This window comes from Motacilla alba, chromosome 7 (assembly GCF_015832195.1).
Source record: "Motacilla alba alba isolate MOTALB_02 chromosome 7, Motacilla_alba_V1.0_pri, whole genome shotgun sequence".
In the NCBI taxonomy this organism is placed as follows: domain Eukaryota; kingdom Metazoa; phylum Chordata; class Aves; order Passeriformes; family Motacillidae; genus Motacilla; species Motacilla alba.
This window is the reverse complement of record NC_052022.1, coordinates 21,698,730-21,707,194: the sequence shown is the minus strand read 5'-3', so window position 1 is coordinate 21,707,194 and position 8,465 is coordinate 21,698,730. Positions and strand designations below refer to the sequence as shown.

The 8,465-nt window shown below is 40.7% G+C and overlaps 1 long non-coding RNA gene across 1 annotated transcript in view; it reads left to right on the top strand.

Annotated features, from left to right (window-relative positions):
- Nucleotides 1–281: 281 nt before the first annotated feature.
- LOC119703057 overlaps nucleotides 282–8,465 on the top strand; it is a 42,421-nt gene continuing 34,237 nt past the window's right edge. The window contains exons 1-3 of the long non-coding RNA XR_005257536.1: nucleotides 282–453; nucleotides 2,073–2,212; nucleotides 3,385–3,536. This is a non-coding gene — a long non-coding RNA (uncharacterized LOC119703057). The remainder of the gene's footprint in view (nucleotides 454–2,072; nucleotides 2,213–3,384; nucleotides 3,537–8,465) is intronic.

The following is an 8,465-nucleotide window of genomic DNA, read 5'->3' as shown; positions in this document are numbered from 1 at the left end:
ATAACTCAAACCAAGGTAAAGGTAAAAATGCATCAAATAGCATATATTTGTAAAAATCAAAAACTTGAAAACATAGTTTACAAATGCTTACGAAGGGCAAAAATTATGACAAAAAAAAAAAAAAGGCAGAAAATGATGTGTAGATTTGCTTAAAAGAAGATCACACCTAATAGCTTATCCCTGTCTCTGTGAGATCTGGAGCATTGACTCCATGGACAGAGATGAAGTTCAGTTCCATGTGATTTCCTGTAAAAAATTTTGTTAATTTGTGACTATTCCAAAGCAACAGGTCTCTGAGCAGTTTGACTGAGGTGAAGGTGAATTCTAGCAACCTTCTGGCTGGTGAGAGGAGGAGGAAGAAAAAGAAAGACTATCCAAACCACACTTCCCAGAGGCCCAACAGTAAAAACACAGCCAAAACCACAGAGAAGTTGAAGACATCATTGCAAAGAAGTAAGTTGAAAATTCAACTGTATATTTAGCAATCTCTAAGTAATAAATGTCCAGAGATTAGAGAAATATTTTGGAGGACAAATCTCATACAACACTAACAGCTTTAGAGAAAGATTATAAAGAATGTATTAAGTAATTGTGTGGAGATGGAAAAATCTGCCTGCCTGCTTAATGCCCATTTCTGTTCCTATTGCAGTCAATTGGAGTTTTGACATTGCCTTTGGTGGAAAAAGCTTGACCCTGTATTTAGTGCATTACATTGAATAATTGCTACATAGCTGCAGAATGACAATGAAAAAAAAAATGGATTTGACCTGCTGCCTCTTGTGGCTTTGTAAGTTTGCTGAGGATGCAGCAGCTTCATATAAGCTGCTGCTTATTTACTAATTAATTTACCTGTGAGTATATGAATAGCTCTTTTGCAGTGGTTTCCTAGCAATTCAGTTCTGATATGCATCCTTTGTTTCCTGTGACAGGATGCGTGGGTGACTGGGTGTGCATGACCACAGGCTTCCCTGTCATCAAATGTGGGGATAATTTTCATCATTACCTGTTCTTTTAGCAAATTAATTTGAGCAAGTCTCCTATTTGTCTTATACCTTCAGAGGTTTGGGATTTGAGTCAAACTCCTATCAGAAAAGCAAAGCAGATGATCATTACATCTCTATTCCATATCTGAGTTCATTTTGTGAAATTTATAAAGGAATTTTTTTTTTAACACTTAAAGAAACATGACAGCTTAATTCTACCTTGACAGAGAGGATATTGGTTAGAGTTACTAACTAGCAACCTCTTTCTTCTAACCACCAAGTTCTAGTCATGCAATTATTTCAGCCCCAAAATTTGCAAGTGTGAGTCTGTTTTGTAAATGTGCACACGTGAATTAGGTAAACTGCATATCGGGAATTCTACTGGGTTTGTGGCAAGGTCTAGGTAGTGGTGGGGGGGCTACAGGTGTGGCTCCTGTGAGAAGCTGCTAGAACCTTCCCTGTATCCCGTGAAGCCAATGCCAGCTGGCTCCAAGAGAGATCCACCACTGGCCGAGGCTGAGCCCGCCCAAGATGGCAGGAGCACCTCTGGGATAACAGATTTGAGGCAGTAAAAGAAGGTATTACTTGGAAGCAATTGCAGCCAAAGAGAGGAGTGAGAATATGTGAGAGGAACAGCTCTGCAGGCGCCCAGGTCAGCAAAGGAGAGGAGGAGGTGCTCCAGGCAGGTTCCCCTGCAGCCCCTGGAGGACCCCACCCACCCTGGAGCAGCTGGATTCCTGAAGGAGACTGTAGGAAGCCCATGCTGGAGCAGGCTCCTGGCAGTACCTGTGGACCATTGGAGAGAGCAGCCAACACAGGAGCAGATTTACTGGCAAGACTTACTGACCTGGTGGGGGACCCATAGCAGCCTGTTCCTGAAGGAGTAAGAAGTTTCAATATAAATTTTCACCTAGACTGGGGCTTTTCCTACCTGAAAATACCAATTTTATAGTAAAAGACGAATGAACTACATAAAAGAACCAATCAGGAAACAAAAAGTTCACTATTTTCTCTTTCTTATTCTGTTTTTTCCTCTGTTCTGTTCTTCAACCCCTCAATCTTGAATTAATTTTCTTCTCTACTGACCAGGAATTATGAGGAAACAAGCCTGACTGTGGAAAGGTATCCCATTTTTGCCTTCTTCGTGTGAACAGACAAACTGTGAGTGAAATACCCCAACAACAAGAGTGAGGATACCTGGAAATCTCTTCTTTTATGACCATGTGCAGGTGAGAACCCAAAGCACTAACAAAACAGACAAAATATTTTTCCATTATTTCCTATTCACGTTGGAGGCAAGTCCTTCATCGTCAGCTGGTGAAAGAGAGGAGAGCTGGAGAGACCCTGCTCTCACAGGAGAAAAAGAGGAGAGGGAATTTTTCTCCATGTCAGCATCAGAGATGCTGTGGCAGTGCCCTTTCTGGGTTGAACACTAACTCTGAAGCAATGCTTTAGGGCTTTGTGTAGACAGCTCAGTGCAGGAGAGCAAGAGGCTTGCTCAGCTCTTGGTTCCAACTTTCCATCCAGAGGAAAAGTGATGGGCTGCTCTGTAAAGGCTGAAAAATTAGATGTAATATGAGTGTTTCCTTCAAGCACTGCAGCTCCTGAATATGGACTGAGCCATAAAAGGCTCCTCCCTGATCACTCAATTTAATTTTTTTTCCACATGAGTCACACTGCTTTATGATTTTACAGCCACTTTCAGCAAGCATTATTAAAGAGCTTCAGGTGCCTCACTTCTTCCTAAATGTGTTAAACATATGAAAATAAATATTCAGATTATCCTAAAATGTTTAAACATCTCTGAATTTATTGTAGGTTTGAAATGTTCAATATTTGCAATTTGAGAGTAGTATTGATTCCTACCTTTAAATAGCTCCATGGTTTAAAACAATTAACTATTTCAGAGAAATCTCAAAAAAAAGAGTTAGACTTCATTTCTTATAGAAAACATTTATTTTTTATCCAAAGAAATATCCCTTTACATCAAGCCTTATGAAATTATAATATTGTTTTCACTGACTAGGCTCTAGGATATGAATAGTACCATGTTCAGAAACTAGCCTAAAATTCTGATTTACAATGAGCAAGGCATTTATATGTTAGGATGGATGCCTGTTGTAATAAATATGTTTAACAGATGACCTATCAAGAAATACAATAAATCTAAAATAAAAAAGGTAGCCTTACGTGTAGTGGTAACTCATCTTAAATATGTCTAACAGCAGATAACTTCAGCTTTTAAAAAATTGCTTTTGGTTTTCTTATCCAAACAGATGCTTTCACTTGTATCTGAGTCACAAAGAGGTCAATGTATTAGTTTTTCACAGTTGGAGATGTTGCATGGTTAGTACTGCTGGTAAGCTTTCCCACAGACTGACTATAAGACCTGTATTTGCAGAAATCTAGACGTGGATTCTGCTGGCAGAATTGTTTTTGTTATTGGGACAGATTGAGGGGAGGAAAAACACCATCTCTTCCAGCAGTGATGATGATGGTAACATGGAATACAACTGAAAATTCATTGAACTTTGGTTTTGCTTGAGTTGCAAGGTATGGTTCCTTTGCCTGAAGTGTCCAGTTGTTGTTCCAAATGCATAAAACAAGTATGCTCATAATTCAGAGGAAAGTGCAAAAATTATATTCATGCTGTAACATTTCGGAAAGGCAAATCTACGTACAGCTGCATATTCCAGTACTCTGTTCAAAGCATCTGACTTAATTCAGAGTCCTTTGCAGACCCCAGGCTCTGAGCAGGGGGCTTATCTTCCTGCACAGGTATGCCAACTATTAGAAGACATGAGAAAAAAACCTCAAGATGCTGCCAGTGCCAGGGCACCGTTGCAGAACAGAGTTGTGAGCCTTGTCCGTGATCCTGGATTATTTTCTTCACTTTACTAAAATGACTGGAAAATAGCAGAGATGTTATTGGGAATTAAAATGTGTCAAAAAGGAAAGCATGGTTTTGCTGTAGTGATAATAAGACTCTTCTACTGTAATGACTTCTGTTTTGTCCTGAAGTCACTTGGACAGGAGTGAGTTCTCACAAGTCCTTATGTTTTTATTTATTTATTTTTTAGAATAAATAGGTGTTAGCTAAGTTATTTTAACAATATGCTTGCCTGGGTTTTTTTGGGCAATATCTGTGGGCAGGCAGTGAAGTCAACTAACACTAAAGATTGTCTCTAAGGTAGGAGAAAAAAAAAATCCCTTCCCATATCTTTTTTTTTTTTTTCTTCCAAGAGAAAACATGGAATCATTTTTAAATTCAGAGGGATTTTGAGACTGAGCTGTAAAATCCTGGGGTATATGTGTGAAATAATCTACCAACTAAAAGCTATGGGCTGGTCAGCTGACCTACAACCCCTGCTACTCTGATACTCTCCAGTGTGCAGTAGTATATGATTCATATGCACTTATATCTGACTGTGTTCATCTTCGAAATAATCACTTCCTTCTAGATAAATGTATTCAGTGCTATGACTGCTCCATCCATCATATTAGGTAGGGTTGTGCAGCTGAATGCGGCTCTATTCCAAATAATGATGGTCTCTAATATTTTCCTGAAAATGTGGGTAATTTATTATCATAGGCTAATTATGCCCAATACGGCTGCAGGCTGACATTTATTGCGAGAGGTGGGCTGAAGGGAGCCAGGAGGTATTGCATTGTCACCAGAGCAGTTTCTGGGAAGAAATTTAGCTGCTTGTCCAGCATTTCTGTCAGAGCTCTGGGAAGCATTTCCCTTCCTGCAGTGTGCTGGATGAACTTGCTTCTCCCCTGCTTCAGACAGGATTGATGGTTACCCATAGATTCCCTTGGTTAGGGATCACAAAAGCTCCTTGTCTCCCCACACGTGCTCCTGGTAGGAGAAGCACAGCTGCTTTGTTTCAATGGCAGGCGCATTCCTGCCTAAATCAGCCTAAACAGTGACCTGATTTGCAGATCCCCACTCCCATGGCCTTGGTTTCTTGTCCAAGTGGCAACGTTCAACAATTTCTCTTCCCCATCTCTGAATGCACAGACAGGGGCACAAAGCAGTAAACTCTTGGTTTATAGACATCTGCTTCTCATCTGTGAAAAATACAGCTTTCTGTGCCTGCTCAGGAAAACTCAGATCCAGAAACTTTCTCCGGTGTGTGATCTCCCAGGCAGAAAGAAGAAATGTCACCTGTTCTTTCTACTGTATTTTAACCATTTATTTGGGTTGTTTCTCTTTTCCATTGCTGCTTTTGCTTGGAAATTAATAGCTGAGGAAAACATTTTAATGGCTGTGCAATAAGTTTTTGTTCATCTTGGGAATTTACTACAGGATAACTCTACCCAATTCAGATCAATGATAATTACTCATTGACTCCAGTAGAAATGAACACTGCCTCTGTTTTTTTATTATCTATGCATGAAATAGTTCTGTTTGCTGAATTCTTCTTTAATCCCATATTTTTGTTTACACTTCTCTTTTTGTGAGTGTCTTGCCACTATGACCAAAGTATCCCTAAGAATGTTATCAAAGCTTTCCCAAAATTGTTAAAATGGCTTTTAGGTCGCATCTGTGGCTGTTATTTTCTAGGTAAAATAACTCAACCCTCCCTAGGCTTTTCTTACGACTGAGATTCTAGAGACCTGATATCATCTTTGTTGGCCTATGGTGCACCCTTTGCAAGACAAGCCCTGGTTTCTGGCAGCACAGTTCTGCAAACAGGCCTGGGTGAGCTCCACATGGCTTACAGCTGTGAAAGATCTTCTTCTGTAGAAAATATATCACCTCCTGCTTATTGCTTTAGTCCCTTGCTAATGCCACTTGATGTTTGCCTCTGCCTGCTGCTGTGTGCTAGGTTGATGGTTTCAGGGATTTTTCTGCAATAACTCCCCAAAGTTGTGAGCTGTGTTAGGGTGCTTCACCCAGGAATGGACTCAGCCATTTTACCACCAGGAAATTTATGCTGGGTAGTCCTGAGAAATAGGGAAAAAATATTAGTTAAAGCGCTTTGTGAAAATACTGCTCTTAGTGAAAGCAATCAGTGAAGAGTATGCAATGATTCTGAACTGTGAAAGATTTTTGAGGCTAGTGAGTGAAAAGACATCATTTTAGCCATTCATTTTGTCAAAAACAAAACTATAGAAAGCTTTTCCCATTATTTTTGTCATTGTGGAGCCATTCAAAAGCAGCAATAGCATCAGCAGAGTGTACAACTGCTTTATTAGAGGTGCTGTTCAGACGTGATTGATTTTGAGGTTCACTTAAGGTGAACAGTCAAGACAGTAGAGACCATCCTTTGATCTGTCAGATTGGAGAAATGCTCAGAAAACTACACTGGTACAAACTTCTCTGCCAGTAATTAGTTTGCTGAGACTTTAGGCAGAACTGCCTGTTCTTTAATTATCTTTGAAGACCAAAATAAGCTTGGGGTTTATAAGCAGGTTACCTATGTTTGGGGTGAATTAAGGGGAAGTGCTCCTCCTTGATTTCATGATTTCTACTGGGAAACAAAAGCAGATTCACATTTTAGCCCTATTAGGTGTGTTCATCTAATTATTAGAGTTTAGAGTTCACTGCTGTCATGTGTGGGGGGTACTGGAGCACCTGTGGTCCAGCACTGTGTGAATGGTTCTCTGCAAACAAGGCAGTGCCTTCACCTCTCCATCTCTGATAAATGCTAAAAACCACACGACTCCCTAAGATCTTCCAAAGTCTTGGCAAGATTGAAGAGCTTTGTCCAGGCTAAGTAAAAGGGAGAAGCAATTATTTGAATGAAGAAGGGTGTGTAAGTGAACACTTGGGATGAATCTTCCTATTTATAACATATCAATGTCATACGTAGGAGTGACATTTAGCAGTCAGCCATTGATTTGAGGCAGGATCACTTGATGTACTGTCAGCCAGTGGCATGCACACAAGACTGCTTGGGATGGCTTTGGTTTGCCTTATTTCTGTAGGTAGTGTTGCTCCTAGATATGACTAGGGAAGCAAGTAATTTATTTTCAAAACACTGTATATCTAGCAGGTTTTAGTTTTCCTTTTCCAGCTGCATCCAGTTTCATCAAGCTGCAATTTCAATCTCAGGGAAGCACTGGAAGTCAGTGGAGGATGAGTTGAAAGGTGCTGGGTGGCTGTGTCTGTGGTGGGCAGCCACACCACGTGTGTCTCCTTGGCCCTGAAGACACGGGCCCAGCTGCAGGTTGAGAGAGGAGGTTCCTGGGAGCCTGGAGCTGCAGGAGGTGAGCAGCAGCATGGGGGTGGGGGCACTGCAGGTTGGGATGGAATGGGGTGTCCTGAGAGCTGGTTGCAGCCCTGTATTTACAGGCCATTTTTCTCACTGTATGGTTAATTTTTTGATTCTTGGTTTTCATTGAAATAAGCAATTGTAAATAATGAACTTACAGTCCATTCAGAACTGTGAGAATCCTGATAAAAATGTGCAGTTTCTACATGATCTGAAGTACCACACAGAGATTTATATCAACTCAACAGATTTATATCAAGCCATACTACACAGTAATCTTTAAACTTTCCTGCCTGTTTAGAAAAGTAACACATTTTGTTTCTTATTGTTTGTATGGTACTCTAAACTGCAAAAGGGGAGGGATATAGGAATATGTACGAGCTAATGGCAAACTTCAAGTACTGTATCAATAAAGGCATTAAATAGGCAATAGAAAATAAAAGAGACAGGGTCCTTTCTATTGATTGCCAGACCTGGGAATCTGTGGTAGCTGTGGGCATTGCTGTATTCAGCACAGCCACTGTCCTGTGCAGCCACTGCACTGGCAGAAAGTGAGCTGATGTGGAGCTGTCATTGCTGATCCTGAAAAAATACTGGCTGATTAGTTAGAAAGTTATTATTTGCAGCCAGCATACTATTGAAGGTTAAGCTCCTAGATATTGTTATTAGTAATAACCACTCCTTTATATTGCTGCAGAACCATGCCTTTAAACCACACGCTCCTGCTTGTCCCAGAGAGTTTGCAGTCTGCTCCTAAGCTTACAGCTCAAAATCTCTACAGAAGGAAGGGAAGGTAGGAAAAGTGTGCCCGGCCCAGGCTGTGTTTTGGGCTTCCCAGGCAGAGGTAGAACTGTGGGGTCTTGCTCCCAAACCCTCCAAAGACATTGCAGCCTGTCCAGCACCCTGGCAGGGCTCAGAGGTGCTTGGGATGTGACTCTCAAGCTTAACTAAGGTATAGGATAGTCCTTGAGGAAAGCTCACAGGAGCTAAGAGACAAGGAGCATTTTATTGGTTTTGTTTTGTCCCTGTTTCTCCTGCTACTACCCTTCTTGTCTTTGTATCTGTAGTGTTGAGACAAAAACCCCAAAAGGTGCTTGCACTTAGGTGGGCTGGGAAATTTCTTCTTTTCCTGTCCTTTGGTCCTCTATATTATTTAATGGGTATAAGAAACACACCAGTAACCATTAGACTTGTTGCTCTTCTGTTAAATTTTACTTTATACTTTTCTGTCAAATTTTCTCAAAGTAGACTGTGAAAT